General features: G+C 43.1%; 1 protein-coding gene across 3 annotated transcripts in view; it reads right to left on the bottom strand.

Moving 5' to 3' along the window:
* ARFIP1 (ADP ribosylation factor interacting protein 1) overlaps positions 1 to 23,247 on the bottom strand; it is a 125,530-nt gene that overhangs the window by 101,356 nt on the left and 927 nt on the right. The window contains exon 1 of one of the 3 annotated variants that reach the window (XM_040966937.1): positions 13,562 to 14,188. The exons of the other annotated variants lie outside the window; for them this stretch is intronic. The gene's annotated coding sequence lies outside the window, so the exon portion shown is untranslated. Of the gene's footprint in view, positions 1 to 13,561; positions 14,189 to 23,247 lie in introns of those variants that run through there. 3 annotated transcript variants of the gene reach the window in all.

Here is a 23,247-nt window from a genome sequence, read left to right as displayed (position 1 = left end):
AGAAATGGGGGGTTTGGGCCTTGGGGACAAAAGCAGCTCCCTGCAGTGTGGCGGCTGCAGGGGGGCTACCCCTGCCAGGCCAGACCCAATGCTGGGGACTCAGGCCAAAGCCACTGCCGAAAGGCAGTGATTGAGTCCTGGGCTTGGGGCAGTCAATGGCCTATTGGGTGCCAGGCTCTGCCTGCTGGCTGCCCTCCGGCAAACTCTGGGGTTTTTATGATATGTAATTACGCCTAGGGACACTCTTGAATAAGGCCAGTGTTAGTGTAGGTAAGGGATGAATTCTGGGTGACTCCCAGTAATGGGGTCATGAAAATTTCGGGCAAGCGTGGGGACTGAGACCTGATGATTTCGAGGGGAGTGCCCATAAGATCTATTTGGGCCACACTGATTCACCAGCTCAATTAGGAATCCTGAGATGGGCTGTCAGCATAGAGCATCAGTGAGTGCCATACACCAGTCCACACCAAAGCTATGGATGGGGACCCGTCTGGCAGGGCTAGGTGGAATAGTGGACTGGTCACACTTGGCAGGGTCAAGACACTAACCAGCATGCGAGAGAACTAGGTCTGGGGGTAGACTTTGTGGGGGAAGTGTGGGCCCAGTCCTGTGGAAATACAAGTCCCGCAGGTTAGCTCGTGAGCTGGGGTGGTGATGGGCTAAGCTAGGAGTGACCATGGCACCTGCCCTCACTTACCGGTAAAGGAACAGATAGCAGAAGGGGCAGGTCAAGGCAATAGCACCCGAAGATGCATCCTAAAACAGGATGTGGGGTGGGCTGAGCTGCAGCTGGAAGCGGGTGGATAGGGCAGGACCAAGCACACTCAATTCACATGACAGAAATCAGGATGAAGCACATGTCATGCCAACCTAGGTTCTTGCACTGACTGGTCTGCAAAAGCCAGGGAATCTAGGACACAGCATCAAAGTGAGACATGTGGGGGTTAAGCCAAATGGGTCAGAGCAACCACTGGCATACATGTAATCTAGGGCTGGGAATAGACTCGGTTGGGGAGCTGTGAGAGTACACCCTTGCTGGGTTGGGGTTTCCACGGGAGAGTACGGGGCCCAGAGTCGGGGCTGCGTTCTGGTCTGGATATGGCTGCAATCTCCCTAGGCACAAGTGTGGGCTGGGGCTGGGTGTACCAAGCCTGGCTAGACACCTGCACCATGTGGTGCTTTGGAGAACCTGGGTAGTTGTAGGACAGACTAGGCTGGGTCTCTGCCCCTGCTGAGCCGTGTGTGAGCACTGTCTGGGTATGGACAATCCTTGACTGGGCTAAAACATCCAACACCAAGAACTGGAATGGAATGAAGACCAGCAATGAGGGATGGCCCATGAACCCACCAGTATGCACCAGATCTGGTATAGGGAGAGGTTCTGATGGAGTGGCTTGGAAAACTCCTCTGTCGAGACACAGTCCCTACAGATGAGCACAAGAACCACAATAGGGAACAACCCAGACCAAGCCAGAGTAAGATACCCACCAGCATACCTATGGCATAGGTCGGGGGCAGACCAGGCTGAACCGTTCACATCACCCGTTGGTGAATCCAAGCACCAGAACAGAGCGTGGGTCGGGCCGGGTTTGGTTGCAAAACAAACTAGTGCATATTTCAGAATGCAAGGTGGGGTGAGCCGTACCAGATGTGGCTGCAGCATCCAATCAGCACACCTGAGAACCAGGGGGAGGAAGGGAGGGAGCAGAGCCAGCAGGGGGAATGTGGACTCCCCTGCTGGACAACCAGTCCCACTGGAGAGCATGAGCTGGGATGGCAGCAGACCAGACTAGGCAGGGCTACAATACCTGTGGGCTTCATGTGAGCTAGATCAGGGAAGGGCCAGGTTGGGCTGACTATTCCAACTGGTGCAAGCAAAAATTAGAGTGGGTGAGGGTTGGCCAGGTTTTGCCGCAGATTCAGATGGCAGAGGCTGGCACTGGGAGCTTAATCTGTCAAGTTAAACTCCAGAACCACCTGGAGACTGCATAATCCAGGAGTGGGAGTGGCATAGTAGGCAGATAGTGGGCACCTCCCTCTTGGATTACCACTCCCACTGGAGAGCACAAAAACCAGGACAGGGGTAGGGGTGGCTAGACAGAAAGGCACTTGCCAGCATGTGTGTGGGCAGGATAGTGGGTTGGTTGGGTTGAACTAGGCTTTAATGCCCATTGACATGTATGAGAGCTGAATGGGATGTGGAACACACTGGACTAGTCTGCTGTACACACTGGCATGCACCGGAACCAGGGTAGGGGGTGGGCGTGGTGGGGGTTATGGGGAGTCGCCCCAACTAGGCTGCAGCTCCCACTGGTTTATGTGAGGGCTGAATATGAAGTGGGCAGGATCGGGTTGGATTGCAACACCCACTGGTTCAAGTGGAAGACAGGGCTGGAAAAAGAACTGACCCAGCAATTGCAATACCAGTATGTGCATAAGTTGATTGGGGTGATGGATGGTGCTGGACCCTGTACTGGCAAGCACACACAAGAATCAAGACTGGGATCACCTCAGACAAAGTTTCTTTTGAGATCCCTCCTACTGAACTGCTAATCTCAGAACCCCAACCATGAAGAGACTATGTCAGCCAGTGGACTCTGTAGGAGGACATTGTGACCCTAGAGGTCAGCGAGCACAGGATTACAGCTGATTGGATAATATTTGTATGATAATAACCGAATGGATACCTTTGGTATAACTGACTGGATATCATTTGTATGAGAACAGTTGAATGGACAGCATGTGAATGAGAACACTTGGTAGAATATAGAAACAAAAAGAGTTCCAAACAAAAGTATAGAAACAGTTGATGGATTTTGTTGATAAGCTCAATACTTCCTCCCTTTTTCCATATGACACCTGTTTTTAAGAGAAACAAAGAGGGCCTGGCACAGTAGCCTAGTGGCTAAAGTACTGGCCTTAAACGCCCCAGGATCCCATATGGGCGCTGGTTCCCGGCAGCTCCACTTCCCATCCAGCTTCTGGCCTGGGAAAGCACTCCAGGACAGCCCCAAAACTTGGGGACCCCGCATTCGCATGGGAGACCCAGAAGAAGTTCCTGGCTCCTACCTTCGGATTGGCACAGCACCGGCCGTTGCAGCCACTTGGGGAGTGAATCATCGGACGGAAGATCTTCCTCTCTGTCTCTCCTCCTCTCTGTATATCTGACTTTGCAATAAAAAAATAAAAAATAAATCTTAAAAAAAAAATAAAAAGAAATGAACTGCTGATGCATGCAACAACTTTTAATTAATTTCAAAACATTATGTGGAGACAAATGAGCCAGACACATGGAATATACTGCACAAGATTCCACTGATATAGAATTGTGTAACAGATGACACCAAGTGGTTACCTAGAAGAGCTGGGGGGGACAGGATGATTCCAGACACAGGGCCACACGAAAACTCTGTGACCTGATTGTAATTATGCTTTCCCAAGCTTATACATTAGTCAAAAAACCACTAGATTGTGTATTGTAAATGGATATACTTTTCTCATGAATAAATTTTACTTCGACAAACTACTGATTTATTACTATCTTTAATGGCAAAGGACCTATCTTTTCTGCAAACTCACCTATGGAACAATTTCATTTATCTGGTAGGAGACATGTGTGACTTTTTTATGGTGCCCAAATCTACAAAGAGGAACCAGCTGACAGCTTTTCAATCTAGCAACCAAAGAACTTTGTGATTTTCCAAAATACATCTTGATCACAAAAAATAAATTACCCTGACATTCTCACTATAATAAATGATTGTGTAATCTTAAGTGTAACTCACAAATACACCTGGTCCCTATTTGTTCCAGAGCTGAAAATCCCAAGCATCTCCTCTGAGAGAACATCTGAAGAATGATACAGCACAAGCCACAAACAGATGAAAAATCGCTGGGCTTCATCTCATCCTTGCAAACAGATGCAGGACTTTGCCAAGCTCTATTACTTCAGCCAAGTTTTACTTATATCTCACTTTTTTTTCCCTAAGGAGTTGCTTTTTATCCAAAAGGCAGTTTTGCAGAAAGAAGTAGAGGAAGATTTTCCATCTGCTGGTTCACTCCTAAAATGGCTCACCAATGGGGGGAGCTGAGCTGATTAAAACCAGGAGCAAAGAACTTCCAGGCCTCCCATGTGGCTGCAGGGCCCAAAGTGTTGGATCACCCACTGATGCTTTCCTAGGCCATAAGCAGGGAGTTGGATAGGAAGCAGAGCAGCCAGGACTAGAACTTGCACCCGTATGGGATGCTGGGGCTATGGGTAGAGCCATTGCACCAGCCCCAGCATCTTTCTCTTTCTGGCCACCTACTTTCAGTTCTCTTCCAACGTTGGAGAAAACCCCCACATTATGATCCTTGTGGAGGGGCAGAGTCCACCCCATCTAAAAGCTGTCGGACCCAGGTAAGTGGACAAGTATCTGGAGTAGAATGCCTGCGCCTCTACTTAGCAGCTGTGGACCTTAGGCAAAAGCTCTAGCTCCTTGCTAAATGATAGCAGTATCTAAGCCTGGCACTGCTTTAGCACACAAAAAAGGATATAAAGCACCAAACGTGCCTGGCCTCTAAACATTATAGAAGATACAATAATATTGTTGATGTTTGTTTCCCAAACCCTAGGACAGTACCTTGGAACTAGATTCCACCAAGTCAATGACACGTGCCCCAAACTTAAAATCAAAAATATATTTCAAGAACAAGATTGGATGTAAAGGCCAGCAACAACAGCAGCAAGAAGGAACTGCTGGGGGAGCACTAGCAGCAGCCAGCACCCCTCTGAGCTAAGGGCACCACCCCCCCACACACACACTAAGGACACCATGCCTCTGCACTAAGGGCGCCACCCCTCCGAGCTAAGGGTACCATCCCTCCAAGTTGAGGCACCACCCCTCCGAGCTAAGGGTACCATCCCTCCAAGTTGAGGCACCACCCCTCTGAGCTGAGGCAACACCCCTCCAAGTTGAGGCACCACCCCTCCGAGCTGCTGGCACTTCTCCTCCAAGTTGAGGTACCACCTCTCAGAGCTTAGGGCACTTCTCCAAGTTGAGGTACCACCCCTCAGAGCTGAGGACACTTCTCCAATTTGAGGTACCACCCCTCCGAGCTGCCAGCACTTCTCCTCCAAGTTGAGGCACCACCCCTCAGAGCTGCCGGCACTTCTCCTCCAAGTTGAGGCACCAACCCTCAGAGCTGAGTGTACCACTGGCAATACAGAAGGCCAGTTGTGCTCAGCAACGTCTGAATTATTACTGAGCCAGGATGCATATCGGTACCCCCAGATCAGTGGCGTGGATTCTAATTTTCCAACCCTCTTATTTCTGTATCCTACCCTATATTCTCTTAGTAAATGACTTTTCTCCATAAATGAGCTAAAATTGATTTTATTTGCTTGTAACATAGAAAGACCCTGACGTTAGACTTACAAGAAGTAGATAAAATGAAAATGAAAAAGGCCTCTACTGCCTTTTGGATGGTTTTGAATACCAGGTAATAAACTCTAAAATGGTCCAGCAACTTTTCTGAAGGTCAGATGTTTTCAAACCTGCTTGACCACTTCACAGCTCCCTACTGTGACCCCAACAGAAAGCACAGAAACAGCTGGCCTTTATGGAGCAGCTCCTGCATGGAAAGCACAGTGCCACAGCACAAAACATTAATGACTGCATTTAACCCTCACAAACTGCCCTGTGAGGAGGGTAAATTATATTTTCCAAATTTTAAAGATGAGACTAAAGCCTAGGATTTAAATAATGCATGCTCTTGCAAATGAAGCTCTGAAGGAATAAGAGCTAACATTTAATACTTTCCATGCATCTGGCCCAAGTCTACATGATTTTCACATGATAACTTTAAAGCAATTCTACTTTCTTTCTGTGTGTACTATCTCATTTGACTTCACAATTCTCTGAAGCACTGAGAAATATTTCCAAAATTTAGGTCACTGACAGCTTATATTCAAGTAGATACATTGTTTTGCTATCCAAAGTAATTACACTTCTTTCTAACTTGAACCAAATTCTTAATTTCAGTCAATTCTAGACAAAGAACAGTGAAGAGAGCAAATACAGTAAAAGAAAAGAAGCCGAAATACTCAAATCTCATTGTTCTAGTCATGGTTTCAGACAATGAAGGATGCAGAGCTTGGCAGACTAATTATGCATCTCATAATCCTCAACAGAGATCATATTTTGTTTCATCACTGAAAAGCACAAATGCCTTCTGTGTCAGAAGAAATTATTCAGATTTTTGTTGGCCTACAAAAAAAGTAATTCTACTAAACTCATAATTCAAATGGTCTTTGATATCTTTTTCTGTATTGGGTGTTTTTGAAATGGTTAATCTATTTAATATAAAGTGTTAATTCAACATGGACCCAAGGTATTAAGTGAGAAATGGTCCCAAACAAAGCTGTAGAACTAATGAAGATATCAAGAAACATGGATTTAAAGCTCCCATTTTCACTTCCAGAAACCACTTCACTTTTGTAACTCTCTTTCCCCACTTATGGGATTGTCAGCTTCATCTACATGTTACACAGCTATTGTGAGAAGCAAATATGAATCTACTACACACTAGATAAACATCATATTAAGATGCTACGGTAACAGACTGATTTCAGCCCAAAACCAAAATGACAATTATTATAGTAGTTTTAACCATCCACACAAGAAAATAAATCCTAATCCAAAAACCCAAAATCCAAAGTACTCCAGAATGCAAAAGTTTCTGGGCAATGGCAAGATATCCTAAGTGGAAAGTTCCACACCTGACCTCATGTGACAAGTGCAGTCAAAACACAGGCACAGTAGAAAACCACTGCATGAAACTACATTCAGGTTATGTGTATAAAATGTATATGAAACAGAAATGAGTTTTGTCTTAGATAAGATTCCTATCCCCAAGTAATATAATTATGTCTGTGAAGCACAAATATTCCCAAATCCAAAACAATCGGAAATCTGAAACATTTCTGATCCCAAGCATTGCAGAAAAGAGACTCAATCTGTATTTGCCTCCTTTATTCTATCTTGACAATGTATGGCTTTTACAGGAAGGTAACTTTCAAGTCTTATAATACTTAATGAAAAAACCAAATGATGCAAAATCTAAATAATAACTAAACCCAAATGACCAGTATAGGTGAATCATCTACTATTTTGCACCCGTGTGTTAGACCTGGAAGAAACTCTTGACTCCTGGCCTCAGATCAGCTCAGCTCTGGCCACTGTGGCCACGTGAGGAATGAACCAGCAGATAGATGAACCAGCAGCAGAAGATCTCCATCTCTCCTTCTCTCTGAAAATCTGACTTTCCAATTAAAAAAAAAAATTCATTAGCATCAGTATGAAAATTGTCTTGTGTTTCCACCTACCTGCTACCTAAATATTGCTTTTCAAGACTTTCCCCAACTTTCTCATCTTTTGCCCATACCTCTCCTTTCTTGTCAAGCCAGTCTTCCATCCTAAGTCCTCTAGTAGGGAATTACTCTTTCTCCCAGATCAGCATTCAGGTTTCTAACCAGACATCATCTCCTAAGAAACTGCCATCCTCCAGCACCTACATAAGCACTCTGCATCATCTTCAGCCTCCTACCTACCGTGTTTTATAACACAAAACATCACAGTTCCTTATAAAAAACAACATGGGCCTATCTTCATGAAGGTGGCTGCCTCCTCGGTGTCAACAACATAAAAGCAACTGCTCAGCTTGACAGGCAAAAAAATTCCTCCATGACCTGAACCATGTTCTCCGTGCCACTACACTTTTCAAACAACTTCACACCCAAACTTTATTATATCCACAACTTCTTTAGGCCTTCGGTCAAGCGGGGACTATCATCACTCAACAAGCTCAAATTCTACTGATCCAATCACACTCAGTATTAAACGCAACCTCCACTGAGGTTTCTGGCAGGTATCCCTCTAAACTGCCACAAACTGCTCCAATATAAAGGCATTATTATTCTGCAGTTAAAGTTTTCCTCCATTAAGCTTTTATTTTTTCTTGTAAGCAAATAGGATTCATACTCAGGAGGTTTAAATGAACAGACTAATGAAATTTTTTTTAATTTGGGGGCTGAGCTGGCAGTGTAGTGGGATAATCCTCAGTATGTGGCACCAGCATCCCATAAGGATACTAATTCATGTTCTGGCTGCTCCACTTCTGATCCAGCTCTCTGCCAACAGCCAAAACAGTAGAGGATGGACCAAAGCCAGCTTTGGTCATAGTGGCTATTTGGGGAGTGAACAACAGATGGAAGATCTCTGCCTTTCCCTGTCTTTTTGTAATTCTTTCAAATAACATTATTATTATTTTTTTAATTCTTTAACTTAAACAAAATTATGTGAAAGGCAGAGACAGGTACTGAGAAAGAATGACAGATTATGTTCACTCTCCAAAGCCTCCATGAGCTAGGCTGGGCCAGGCCACAACCGGGAGTTCTGTTGATAGAGTACCCCTGTGACTGTACAGCTAGAAACACAAGGAATGCTGAGCCCGGATGATAATTCTAATTTAAAAACAAATCTGAACAATCCGTCACTTAGCACTGTCTTCCTTCAGAGCTCTGTAACCTAAGCTTCACACTCTTACCAAGCAGGAAATTTCCAGTTTGGCACCTCTCTGAGTGACATTCATATAGACAAAACTCACACTGGTGCATCATAAACACAATACTTATATTTTTAAATTATCAATCCCAGCACTGGCTGAGCTGTCAAGAATTTATGGAGCTCACAAGCATCAACATTCCCTTGGACATTTCTCAAAGTACAGATTCAGAGAGCTGATTATAGAGAAATCAATCCAAGAACCAAGGAAAATACAGGATATGTACTTCTCCAATTTCTCAGGATTGCACATAGCTACATACTGCTTTGCCCAACAGTAAACCATCAAGTTATTTTAAATCATAAAGAATGCTGAATGCTAAGGCCCAGCATGGTGGCCTAGTGGCTAAAGTCTTCACCTTGAAAGAGCCAGGATCCCATATGGCCGACCATTCTAATCCCAGTAGCCCCACTTCCCATCCAGCTTCCTGCTTGTGGCCTGGGAAAGCAATCGAGGACAGTCCAGAGCTTTGGGACCCTGCACCCACGTGAGAGACCCAGAAAACTCCTGGCTTCAGATCGGCGCAGCTCTGGCAGTTGTGGTCACTTGGGGAGTGAATTATCGGATGGAAGATCTTCCCCTCTCTCCTCCTCTCTTTCGCTGTATATACGACTTTGCAATAAAAATAAATATTTTTTTTTAAAAAAAGGAATGCTGAATCCTCTATAATAAATATTTTCCAGAGAGAACTCACCTTTGACTTTCAGATTAATTGTCTAGTTCCAAACCCTACATTAAAGCTCATCACAGATATCTTGGCCTAACTGAAAGACTATTGTGCCTGGTACTGTGTCACCAAGCTGTACATGAACTCTGCACCAGGAGTCAGAATACCCAGGTGTGTTCCAGCCTTATCTATTCCTTTCATCAGTGACTACCTCTACTGAAAGCCCAACTTGTTCAATAACCAAAAAAAAAAGGTTTAATACTTTTTAAACCCATATTATACTTATTCTAAGGATCAAAAGGGAACAACATGAAAGCCCTACTCAGTAAACCTTCAAGCACTCTAAGGGGTATAACTAGGGTTGGCTATTCAAAAAGAACCTACTGACTTGAATTCAATACAAAATTAACTACTTAATCTCCTCCTCCCAAGTCTAACAAACTGCATAAAAGGTTATTTTATTCACACAGACACACATACATACACACACACACACACACACACACACACACACACACTCACATATGCTTTCCACTTGGCTTTTGATGTGAATGGAGGAGCCCAAATGTAAGCTTGCTACTACCACTTCAATAGAAACTTACAGCCACTGTCATATTTCCTCCTTAAATAAAAAACCCTCCAGCTCTTAGGTTTATGTTTATGTGACAAGTAAATTAACCTCCAGAATTTCAGATTCCTAATTCATTTGCTATTATGGAGACACTTCTCCACCCATCTCCTCTGTGAAAAAATGTGTGATCAAACTGAATTAAACAGCACATGCTTCAACCAAGTTGATCTGCACAGTCTGTAACCTTGACTGAGATGGGTGGCTTTACAGAACAACGTAAGTGCCACCCAATCACCTCAGCGTTAGGCTGGACTTCCTCTGCGGTGGACTTAGATGCATCACTGCTGCAGTCAGACATTCCTAGAAGTAAAATGTGTTAGGCACATGTTAAATAACTCTGTGAGAAGCACCATGTCATATGGAATGCTTTACCTACTATGCCACAATGCTGGCTCTATAAATACACCTTAAAAATAAACAGAAAAGGCAGTGTATCAACTCACTGAAATTTCTACAAATATTTCACTAATTTATCTGTGTTCAGAATTTGCTTTTCAAAATTATTTATAACCTTAAAACTATCTATGTATTTAAAAAGGCAAAGAAAAACAATAAAGTACTTACATAGAATGTAAAATGCATACCTCAATGGTAAAAAAAATCATCAAGTTTATAGATATGAAACAATTGTAAAAATTAGAATGTCAATGTGTACTCTTGGTGTTGATAACAGATGTCACTGCTCATTTTTTGAATCAAATTTAATTCACTGAAAGTGGATAAAATACCCTGTTTCTAACGTAGTCACCAACATTTACAAAACACAAACTACACATAAGGAGCTCTTTAACACAATCAGGAAGAAAGGCACACACACAAACAAAATGTAAGAAACTATGGCAGTTACTACATTGCAAAGAAACATTTCACTGTTGAAATACACTTGAGGGAACAGTTTACAGTTTAACGCAGAATTATTATTGCAATAATACAACACGACCAAGTGGGATTTACTCCAGGAACACAGCAGTTCAATTAAGAAATCAACTAATATATATTATATCCATAAGTCTAAGGGGAAACACAAGATTTGCTTGCACATCCTGAGAGGAAATATGTTTAGCAAAATTCAAAATTCACTCAAAATTCAACACTAAGGAATTCATAGGTACCTTCTCAATATGATAAAAGCAGATACACATTTTTTAATCCTATAACCATTTTCTTTATAAGAAAAATCAGACATTTCCTTTGAGATCAGGAGTAAGACATGATCCATCATTTCCACCACTACTCAACAGTGTACTAGAAGTACTACCCAATTCAACATTAAGACCAACTAGCAGAACAGCAGGTAAAGAACTATTCTGTACTTGCAGATAATACGATCCTATGCCCAAACAAAAATCCCAAACAGTCAATGATGAAACTAACTCAAAATAATTCTGTGAAGAAATCAGATAGAAAATCAACATACAAAAATCAATAGCTCTCATATGCAAAAACAATAATCTGGGATAAAATGACAGAAAAATCTCACAAAAGCAACAAAGGAGATTATTTGGAAATAAACTAAGAAGTATGTAAAACGTATGAGAAAAAGATTGAAAGCCAATACAGTAAGGAGGACTTGAGCAAAAGAAAGACAATCTCTCCCCATCAGGACATCTCTTTGCCTAGCATATCTATGTCATACACTCTACGTTCAGTTATCACTGTCAAATGTCACACGGTTACATGAAGTAACTCTAACGTTATTTGACAATGGGCCCAAGCACTAGAGTAGTGCTGCTGACAAAGAGAGGCCATGAAGTGCTTCATCTGGGGTCTTGGCTGTGTCCACGGTCAGTGGGGCCACTGCCTGCCATACCACCAGCATTCCAAATGGGTTCTGTTTTCAAGTCCCAGCTGTTTTCACTTTACTTCAGCTTCATGCCTATGTGCTCAAGGAAGCAGCAAGGGATGGCAGGGCTCCTGGGGCCTCTATCATCCATGTGAAAGACCCCTAGGCTCCTGGTTTCAGCAATGCCCAGTCCTGGCCACTGCAGTCATTGGGAGAGTGAACCAGCAGAGGGAGCATTCACTCACTCTGTCTCCCTCCCTCTCTCTGTCTGTCTTCCCCTGCTCCCTCCTTTTGTAGCAATGTCACTCAAATAAATAATTTCTTCTTAAAAACTTTCATTTAAGTGAGAAGGTAAAAATACAATGAAATATTTTGAAATTAAAAACCATATTCACATAACTTTTATACAATATACTTTTATAATTGTACTATTATTGATTACTATTAATCTCTTACTGTGCTTTATTTATAAAGCAAACTTTATCATAAGTAGATATGAGTACAGAAAAAAAATACAACATATGATGAGTCCCATATTACGAGACTTTAGGCATCTACTGGGTGTCTTGGAAAATATTCTCTCACGTGTCTTTACTGTTAATTAAAAAAGAGCAAACAAACAAAAAAGAAAGCCCTATCACATACTCCCTGTATTTAGGCATAAAGGAGCATATATTTTTAAAAGATTCTACTCATTAGAAAAAATGAAATGAATGAAAGCTAAACCAGAAGCAAAAGAAACAGGCTGCCACAGAAGCAAGCGAGGGAAGGTGAAGGCAGTGGGAGTTGGGGGGTCAGTAACCCTGACTCTCAGAAGCACAGCAATTTTTGCGTGTCCTTCAAAAATTAAAAAATGTCCATAAAAGCAATGGATTAAAGTTATTCAGGATATGGTGGTAACTCAAAATACTACAGACACAGCAGCAAATGAACCTAAGTGTGTTATAAATGAATAATCCAGAGAATAGTGAGAGAGGGGAGGAAAGGGGCAGAACGTAGATACTGAGCACTTGGTTTCTCCCTGTTAGAGAATAAAAAAGAAATGCTAGGACAAACCCTGCAATGCTGGACTGGAGTCAGAATAGATCTCATGATTATTAATGTATGCATATGCACGCCTGTGTGAGCTTCCTTTCCTAGTCCTGTCCACTAAGAACTGGAAGTCACGTCATTCCGATAACAAGAAGTACAGCTGGTGCACAGATCTTAAAACACCATTATTCAGTAGAAAAAAACCAAGACTCTTACTAAAGTTGCAGCATAAAACATCCAAGACAAGGCTGGAGGAGGTGTTGGTATAGCAAGGAAGAAAACTTAAAATCAGAAGTTTGTGGGAAGAGGCCAGGAGCCAACAGAGAAGTCTGTAATGGTCAACACCAGTGTGAGCAAGAACAGAAATGACAGGCCTGGACTGAAACACACACAGTGATGAAAGTAGGTAAGTAGGACAAAGAAACAGCTCAGCCTCACCAAGGAACTTCAACTAGATACGTAGAAAGGAACAAAGACTACACACAAGACACATCAGACTGACAGTCGGGAAAAGCAGAGGGCCAAAGCACAAGCAGAAACAGGACTTACAGTCTCCATCTATCTCCCACAAGGCGCTGACCAGCTAACATGCAAAAGTAGAAAAACAGCACATCTGATTTAACCAAGTCACAAGTAATAAGACATACTAATATAATAAACATCTTAATACACAGAGATGAACATAACATCATTTTTCTGGTATTCTTGCCAAAAAGGCCAAACTTGCTCCAATCATGAAAAAACATCAAACAAACACAAACTAAGAGACATTCTACCATGCAATTGGTTAGTATCCTTATAAAATATCACGGTCATGAAAGACAGGGAAGTGTGAGAAACTTACAGACTGGTAGAGACTACAGAAGAATACCTAAATTCAGTGTGGGTTCCTGGATGGGATTCTGGAACACAAAAAGGACAGTGGTTGAAAATGCAATTTAATTCTGATAAGGGTTATAGATTAATAATAATATACTAATATTAATTTCCTACTTTTGATAACTGTGGGTATATAAAATGTTAGCACTAAGGAAAGTATGCTCATGGTATTTTTTTCAACTATTCTTCAAGTTTAAATTTGATCAAAATGAAAAATTTTCAGTAACAGAACTGCTGAGCAAAGGTGGGAGAATCACTCTTTGATGGGACGAAGAAATCTACTGTGCTTGAGCAGGGGGAGGAAGGGACCTGGAGACAGCAAGAGTGTCAAAGGAGAAGGAAGAAATTACAGGAGTGACTTCAACTGCCTCTGCATGCTTGGAAAACAGCAGCTATCAGCAGCTCCCTACACTGAACAGTAACTGCCGTAGGAAAATACACCTCTACACCTCCAGAAAAGCCAGAGTAACCCAGAACAGACAGACAGGGTAACACAGACTCGGATTTCTGAAGGCCACAAAGACATCTTAACGCTATTCTATTCATGCTCTAAGTGCTCTGATTACCTTCACAGATTTTTTTTTTTTTAAGATTTACTTATATTTATTAGAAAGTCAGATATAGAGAGAAGAGGAGAGACAGAGAGGAAGAGCTTCCATCCGATGATTCACTCCCCAAAGTGGCCGCAATGGCTGGCAGCTGCACCGATCCAAAACCAGGAGCCTAAAGCTTGTTCCCGGTCTCCCATGCGGGTGCAAGGTCCCAGGACTTTGGGCTGTCCTCAACTGCTTTCCCAGGCCACAAGGGGGGAACTGGAAGGGAAATGGAGCTGCCAGGAGAGAAACTTGGCACCCATATGGGATCCCTGAGCGTACAAGGCAAGGACTTTAGCCACTAGGTTACCGTGCCAGGCCTGACATCACAGATTTTAAAATATATGCTCAATCATAACTGATTTAACCTCATGGGAGTGGCAATATTTTAAAAATTCACTTATAATCTATGCAATTTAAGATACACATTTTTTTTTGATCTTCACACAAATTCAGTTATCCCTAAAAGTTGTCTTTAAAACAGAAGGATGGGTCCAGAAGGGTGGGTGGCTAAATCCTTGTCTAGCACAAACCAGGATCACCAGGATCCCCTACCTAGGTGCCAGTTTGTGTCCCACCTGCTATATTTCCCATCCAGCTCCCTGCTTGTGGCCTGGGAAAGCAGCAGAGAATGGTCCAAAGCCTGAGGACCCTGCGCCCACGTGGGAGACCAAGAAGAAATTCCTGGCTACTGGCTTCAAATTGACTTAGATCCAGATGTTACAGCTACTTGTGAAGTGAACCAGTGGATGGAAGATACTTGTCTCTCCTTCTCTCTGTAAAATCTGCTTTTCAAATAACAGTAAATAAATCTTAAAAAGAAAGAAACTGGAACCCAAAAATGGTTTAAATCATTGGTTTAAATCACAACCAGAGTTCTATGCCTATAGATCAGTCAAAGGTATTCATTAACTAATGCACATAAAAATCAAAGGCTTACAAAGTGAATTACTAATTAGCATTTGTAACATATATATAATTAATAGCCTCTGAAGTTACAATTCATCTAACGGTTTAGGGCTGTTTGACTTTATTACAAAACACAGCTTTTTATTTGCTATAAACTAAATAGACTAGTTTAACCCAAGGAGAAACCATGTAAGAATTTTTACCAAGATTTTACTATACCTTACAACCCAAAAAATAATTTAGAATCTTGGGGGGGACCCAGAGAAGAGAGGTTAAGAGGCACCAGATTTGCCAGAGACAAGAAAAACTCCACATACCTGGAAATTTGAAAATACCTTTATATTCCCCATGATGCATTGGATTTGAGGAGTCTCAGACAAGTATTAGAGGATCTATGCGCTGACTGCTGCTGAACCAAGGAGAATAAAATGATGCTTCCAAGACACAGGAAGGCAGATATAAACAGGATGGGATTAATACAGCGTATAGCACACTGAAAAATGGATTCAGATGTTGCTTTACAAAAATTAATACAATATTATGAACTCTAAAGCAAAACTCCCTTGAACGAAATAATGCACAGGGGCAGACACTATGGTATGAAAGTCTAGCCAGTGCTAGGATACCCGCACAGCATGCTGGAACGGCAGTTCAAGTCCCAGCTGCTCCGTTTCCAGCCCAGCTCCCTGCTAAGAGGCCTGAGAAGCAGCAGAGACTCGAGGACTTGAGTCCTGCCACCCACACGGAAGAGCCAGGCTGAGTTCCTGGGTCCTCACGTTGGTCTGTCAATCCTGGCAGTTGTCCCATGTGGGAAGTGAACCAGATGGATAACCTGTCATGCCTTTCACACCTGTGGTTTTTTTTTCAAATACAATTTAGTTGGCAGTGGGCTCTTCCCTCTTCCTCCCACAACTTCCCTCCCCTCCCGTGTGTTCTCTCTTGAATCATAATGTGTGTCCATTATGAATTTTCCCAAGTCCATCATGCTTCCACTGGAGTATCTCCCAGCCATGTAGGAGAATAACCTTCCGTTGTACACACCTGTTTTTAAGAGAAACAAAGAGGGCCTGGCAAGTAGCCTAGTGGCTAAAATCCTCACCTTGGAAGTGCCAGGATCCCATAAGGGCACCAGTTCTAATCCCGGCCGCTCCACTTCCCATGCAGCTCCCTGTTTGTGGCCTGGGAAAGCAGTTGAGGATGGCTCAAAGCCGTGAAATCCTGCACTCACAAGGGAGACCTGGAAGAGGCTCCTGGCTCCTGGCTTCGGATCAGCTCAGCTCTGGCCATTGTGGCCACTTTGGGGAGTGAATCATCAAGCGGAAGATCTTCCTCTCTGTCTCTCCTCCTTTCCGTATATCTGACTTTCCAATAAAACTAAAATAACTCTTAAAAAAAAAAAGTAAGAGAAAGAAAGAAGCCTTCTAAGAAACTTACTGAATTTTTAAGATGAATATGCATCTCCAGGTATCAGCAGTGTAGTATGGAGGGTGAAGCCCTGAGCTAAGATGCCAGCACCCCAGGCAGGTAGCAGTTCAAGTCCAGGCTGTTCCTCTTCTGATCCAGCTCCCTTCTAACGCACCTGGGAAAGCAGTGGAAGATACTACCACATGGGAGACCCAGATGAGGCTCCTGGCTTCAGCCTGGCCCTGCCCCAGTTGTTGTAGCCATTTGGGAAGTGAAACAGCAGATGGAAGATCTGTCCCTCCCTCCCTCTTTCAGATAAATAAATCTTAAAATAAATAAAAATAATTTACATTGTGCTTGTTTCTATAGCAACAGTCATCTGATGTCTATAAAAGCTATTTTGTTAACACAAGTCCTTTGATTCTGATCACTGAGTTCGTGATGCTCCTTAAGCAAGGGGCCAGTGGCCCATCCTGCGCAACAGGGAGGACAGTTATGGATGCCTGCAGCCCATACGGAATCCCTAGGAGTCTCAGTTCTGCTTCCAAGTCCTCCTGATGAATGCACACCCTGGGAGGCAGGCTGCAGGTGATGGCTCGGGTCCTTGGGATGCTACCACCACGAGGGAGACTCATTTGGCTTCACCCCGGAGCAGTAACAACTGTCGGAGGCACCTGGAGAGTGAACAAACAGGTGGAGACTCTCCTTGGCATGTGCTTTTTAGTGAGTGTATGTGTGTATTTTTCCCTATTGCTCTGCCTTTTCAATCAAAATAAACTTCTTTTTAAAGATTTATTTTATTTGAAAGCCAATGGAACAGAGGGAAAGAGATCTTCTATCCATGGTTCACTCCCCAGATGGCCACACCAGCCAGGGCTGGGCCCACCTGAACCCACAACTCCATCTGTGTGTCTCTAGGTGGCTGGCAGGGGCCCAAGTACTTGGGACATCTTCCTCCCTTCCCAAGCAGATTAGCAAGGAGCTGCATGGGAAGAGGGGCAGCTGCGACTCAAACCAGCACTCCAATGCAGGATGCAAGCCTCACAAGCACCAGCTTTACCCACTGTGCTACAACAGCAGCCCTAAACATAACTTACAATAATTACTTACAGCAATTCCCAAATGAATGCAGAAATGAGACAATCTGTCCAACTAACAGATACTCAACTATGCCCTTGTCTACCACAAAACTTATGCTTAACCAAATAACAAAATTAACTCGTCCCTCTTCATATAGTTACAGAAAAACTACTGAGCAGGGCCAAGAACTAAAGAAGGTGGGCACGTGCGCACGTATGGAAGGGAGAGGTAAGTGGAAGGTGACACCACAGGAGGCTGGTGAACTCCTCATTGTTGGAGACTTTGTTTTATCCCAGAAGCAATACAAAACTACATTAGAAGACAAAGGAGGACAGTGACAATCAGATGTGTTTCTAAATAAATTCCTGGGATGGATAACAGATTAGGGAGGAGTCGAAATCTGCAGTGAGCACACAAGAACGGAAGCTACTGTAGACGTGCTAGGCAAGATGACGTTAACACACTTAAGCGGTAGTAGTGCAAACAGGAAAGCACAGGTTCAAGAGACACTGAGAAGCTAAGATTAACTACAGCTGCTGACATCCTTGATACTGAGCAAGAGTGTGGGAAGGATCACACATTTTTCAAATTTTTATAACACAAAGTTAATGACATCATGCAGCAACTAAAGAAACAACAAAAGAGCAATGTCTTAGTGCTTAGAAGTTCTACGTTTGAGATATATTTAATGTATTTAAAGGAGGTTATGAAAACAGCTCTACAGCTCAAAGGAGACAGAAGACACGCACGCCCCTGCAAAAGCTGACATCTTCATCCTAGACAAGCAGCTAACTATAATCCCCCAATACCCAGCAAAAACACTGACTGACCATCTGTTTTTAGTTAAACAAAAGCTTAGAGAAAATATGACAATGACAGTTCACCAGCTAAGACGAAAAATGGCTAGGTACCAAAGAAAAACAGATGTCCTTTTTAAATCTTAGCAAAATAATACAACAAGTTTTAGCAGGATTGGCCAATATTGCGGGAAATGGTCTAAATCTGTTCTGTCCAGTACAGCAGCCACTACCTCCTGTGCTTCCTGAGCACTGAAATGTGCCTGGCGCAAAGCAGGAACTGCATGTCCCACCTTCACCCAAGCTGTCACATGCAGCCAGTGGCTACATTATTACGCAGCAGGTTTAGAACTTCCTCATGCTTCAACTGACTAGCCACGCCTACTCTTCTAAATTAACTGGGAAAAGGTATTGGAGATGGGGGATTGAGGAAATAGAAGATGTTTTGTTGTTCCATTTGCTTATTATTCAAATTCTTATTTCAAGAATATAAATACAGTGCTCTAATTCAAACTGTTTAATTTTAAAAGTAATATGAAGTGTTGGGCACGGTGGCTTAGCGGCTAAAATCCTTACCTTGAACCCACCAGGATCCCATATGGGCACCGGTTCTAATCCCAGAGACCCCACTTCCCATCCAGCTCCCTGCTTGTGGCCTGGGAAAACAGCTGAGGACGGCCCAAGACCTTGGGACCCTGCACCCATGTGGGAGACCTGGAGGAAGTTTCTCACTCCTGGCTTCTGATTGGCACAGTATCGGCCGTTGTGGTCCTTGGTGAGTGAATCATTGGATGGAAGAACTTCCTCTCTGTCCCTCCTCTTCTCTGTATTTCTGATTTTACAATAAAAATAAAATAAATCTTTTTTTTTTTTTAAAAAGTATTAGGAAGTGTAGAAAAATTAGGAAAGAGAGAAAATATAATCATCAAAAAACCTATCTTCAGGAAATAATCTGGGGCCCGCCATTGTGGCTCAATAAACCGAGCGTCATACGTGTGCTGGCTGGTGTCCTGCTGGCCCCAATTCCCATCCAGCTCTCTCCTTGTGGCCTGGGAAAGCAGTGGAGGACGGCCCAAAGCCTCGGAACCCTGCATTCACGTGAGAGGCTTAGAAAAAGCTCCTGGCTTTGGATCAGCCCAGCTCCAGGCGTTTGGGGAATGAACTAACGGATGGAGGATATTTCTCTCCCTACAGGTCCACCTTTCAAGTAAAAACATAAATCTTAGGGGGAAAAAAAGAATCTACAATTAACAATTAAGCAGATATGAAAAGAATCTGTTTAATATCTGTAGCAACAATCACCAAATAACTTTTACCTACACATACTTCTCCACCGCCTCACCTCATTCCCAACACTTAGAAATCCTACCAGACGGCCATCCTCTCTAGAACTCTACCTCGGCCAAAGTCCTAGGCCTACCTCCTTACCAGTGCTGCCACCACCATGTCCTGGAGCTGAAATCAACCACTTTACTGGACCCCAGACTCGGAGCATTATAATGAAAGGAGCACAAGTGCTAGAATCAAGCAACTTGTGTCGTCTGTGCTTCTCCTCTTACTCCTTGGGTGAGCTTAAGACTAACAATTTCTGATTTTCACATCCATCCGTCACTGTTACGAGGTTTCACATACCTTGCACTGTCCCCAGGTATGCCAATGAAACCAAAGAGGTGGGGTCGTGGCCACCCTGGCCATCACTGGCCCCTGGCCGTAACTTTCCTACCTGTGGATCTGCATCCTGATCCATCCCTGTCAGGTGTATGACCTCAAAGCACATGACCTACATTTCAGTTTCTTCTTTTCCCCAACATAGTAATATGATCTGCCCTACTTACCTGAAGTGACTGTTGTGTAAAACAAAAATATATGTGAAAGTGCTTTGTAAATTATTACATGCTAAACAAACAGAAGGTATCAAGGCCTTCTTACACCAAAGCTTTCCAATCATGGCTCCCAGAACGAGATATGGACATGCTGAAATACTGGTCCATCTCTTTACCCCCTACATCTTCCAGGGAACCAAGACACCCTAGCTCCAGACTGCCACACAAACATAATCGTTTGTGTGCGATGTGATGTGGAAGAGTTTGGAAGTCTTGTTCTACAGCACCATATTGTGTCAGCAGAAACTACAGCTGGCCAACTGCTCCCTTCATTGGATGACTCAGAGGTCCCCCATCAACTCTCAGCTCTGATGAGCCTGTCCCAAGGGGGGCATGACATTGTTCCCCAAGAGTAAAAGGAGAGGATCTGGCCCGTACACCAAGGACTGGAAGTCCAAGGCTATCAGACACAGGCGAAAACATGGCAAAGGTTCAGGGCTCATTCTGAATGGACGGCCATACCAGCAGTGGATTTCAAAGCAGAGCATCAAACACCCCCTCTGAAGAGAACTTTTCATTTACATAAGAATGTGTTTGTTAAGGGGAAGACAGCAATTCAGAGCTTGTATCCTTTTTTTAAAGGATCAACCACTAACAGAGCTAACACACCTCTACCACAAGCCGATCCTAACGGTTTAGAATAGTGAGAGGAATGAGAGATGGAGAGGCAAATAAGAAAGGAAAAAGAAAACCTGTTTTTTTTCTGCTAAAGAACAGTTAAAATTCTGCAAAAACAATTGACGAGGTTTCCTAGACTACCAAAAACAGCAGAAATCAAGGGTGAAAAAGCTTAGTTTCAGAGCCGCTGGCTTTAAAGACTTTTCCACACACATCAGAAACAATGCTGGCACACAGCTGACATGGAGACTGCCCCGTCTCTCAGGTCATCATCCTCCATGTCACGTGGGACAACTCATGTTCCAGTAGTACAAGTAGTGTTAGCTTTTTATCCATACCCACGTTATCCCTGCTGAATCCACTCCTTCTAGAAATCTGTCATTCTGAAATTTATGTCTACTTCCAGGCTCATAGTGTCAGCTTACTACTTATAACCTTCATTTTCAAATTTTCTGGTCTTCATGTCATAACACACATATCCCACAAGTCAAAGTCATGGCCATGGAACTTCTACTGACTACCCACTCCATGATTCTACCCAAATTGGATTCTTTTTGCCATGCCTTTTTTTAATACCATAGGTGTTCATCCACTGAAATTTAAATAAAGGAAAAGCTCTTTTCTTAATGTCTGGTTGGAAATCAGCCATTGTATCCCCAACTCATTCCAAAAAGGGATGTAATGGAAAGACTACAGTGGTAATCTGGAATCAAACCACCAACATTCCAATCCTTGCTCCTCCAGTGTCACTCAGGGAGGGTCCTTTTCGCTTCAGTTAGTCATTTGGTTTGTTTCTTCATTTATAAACATGAGAAAATGTAACCACCTTGCAAAGAAGGCTACAGGGAGGATTAGCACTCAGCATAATGCACAGTACACTGTTAAGCAAACTGACTGATTCTTGCAGCGATGGCAGACATAATCTATCTTCCGAATTTGTCATCGCCTTAGCAGGAAACTGATTTAGCAGAACCTATTATTGACAAGATTACGTTTTCTCCCCTTCCTAGGAAGGATATAGACAGAGGGTAAATTATTCTGTGAATAGAACAAAGTACTTTAGAAAGAGCAGGATGGGCTGCATGGGTCCCTTCACAGGTCCTACCAGTCTGGGCAGCAAGCATCCAGTACCTCTGGAATTACAATCTTCAGTCAACAAACACCTCACAACCAAACCAGACTTTTAAACTTACCTTAAAGCCGGGAGGAATACTAACTTATCCACAAGGGAAAACTAATCATTAAAAGTCCTATTACAGGAAGAGGGTGCCAGAGGAAGCAGCAACGTTCCAAAGGCTTACGGGCCACACACTGCAACATCTTCTTTGTCCTCCCTGACAAAGCCACAGCTCAAGGCAGACACCCTGAGCTACAGGAAAGAAAATGCAAGCAAACTTTTCACTAGGAACTCTCCCTATTGGGCTAGTGTTCAATAAGATGAACACGTCTGTTTCTAAATCCACGTGTTCTCCAGAGCTTGGGCCCCAGCCAACCATCCGTCCGAAGAAACCTCAAAACCACAAATCAAGAAATGAATAAGCAGCCAGTCATACTTCCTTCTCTAAGTCTAGGAAGGAGTTTAGAAACACTAACGTTCTGAAACAACGAAGATTTCAATATCAAGCTACAATCCCTGCAGTCTACTCTAAATACTCAACACAGGCTAGTTTGGAAAAATGAAGTTTCATGCAAAATTGGTTCAATTCACTTCATCTAAACACTAGGCAGGTGTTTTCATCCTATACCAAAGTTGCAGATTTGAGAAACCAAATATAAAGAACTGACATTCTCCCCAAAACACACTTAAAACAAAATTCCATATATCATTTCAGAGGATGGGGATGTGAGGAAGACTCCCTCCACTGAAAGTTACTGCAACTTAGAGCACAGAACCCAGGTCATGTCTCAGGGAGAAGGTAAATGGTAATCCAAGAGAAACCGATTTATCAGTGTGAAAAGGAACCCAGTAACTGTGGCAGAGATTTTAATCCAAAATGCAGTATGAAAAATACCTCCTTTTCTCAGATGAGTTTTAGCCTTGATGGTGAAGAGGATGTTGATCACACTTAACAAAAAACCATCACCATCACCACCACCCCCACCACCATCACCACCAAGAGGCAGGACGAAGTAGAGGAAAAGTAAAATTACAGCTGTACCAAAATACCCTCAGCTGTCATAGCTCTTTCAGAGGAGCAACAAAACAGCCAGTTCCTGCAGAGTAAGGGGCTGCCTCAACCAATTCTGGGCACATTTCTATCAATGAACTGGGGAACGACTACCATTGTTCCCTTCAGGTGAAAAACCAGAGAAGCTTAAGTTTACCAGAAGTCCTACAAGTCTTTTTTTTTTTTTTGGAAGAAGAAC

The sequence above is a fragment of the Ochotona curzoniae genome, unplaced genomic scaffold (assembly GCF_017591425.1).
Source record: "Ochotona curzoniae isolate NIBS_2020 unplaced genomic scaffold, NIBS_Ocur_1.0 scaffold_4506, whole genome shotgun sequence".
In the NCBI taxonomy this organism is placed as follows: domain Eukaryota; kingdom Metazoa; phylum Chordata; class Mammalia; order Lagomorpha; family Ochotonidae; genus Ochotona; species Ochotona curzoniae.
Note: the sequence above shows the minus strand (reverse complement) of the source record. Positions and strands in the feature narration are given on the sequence as shown.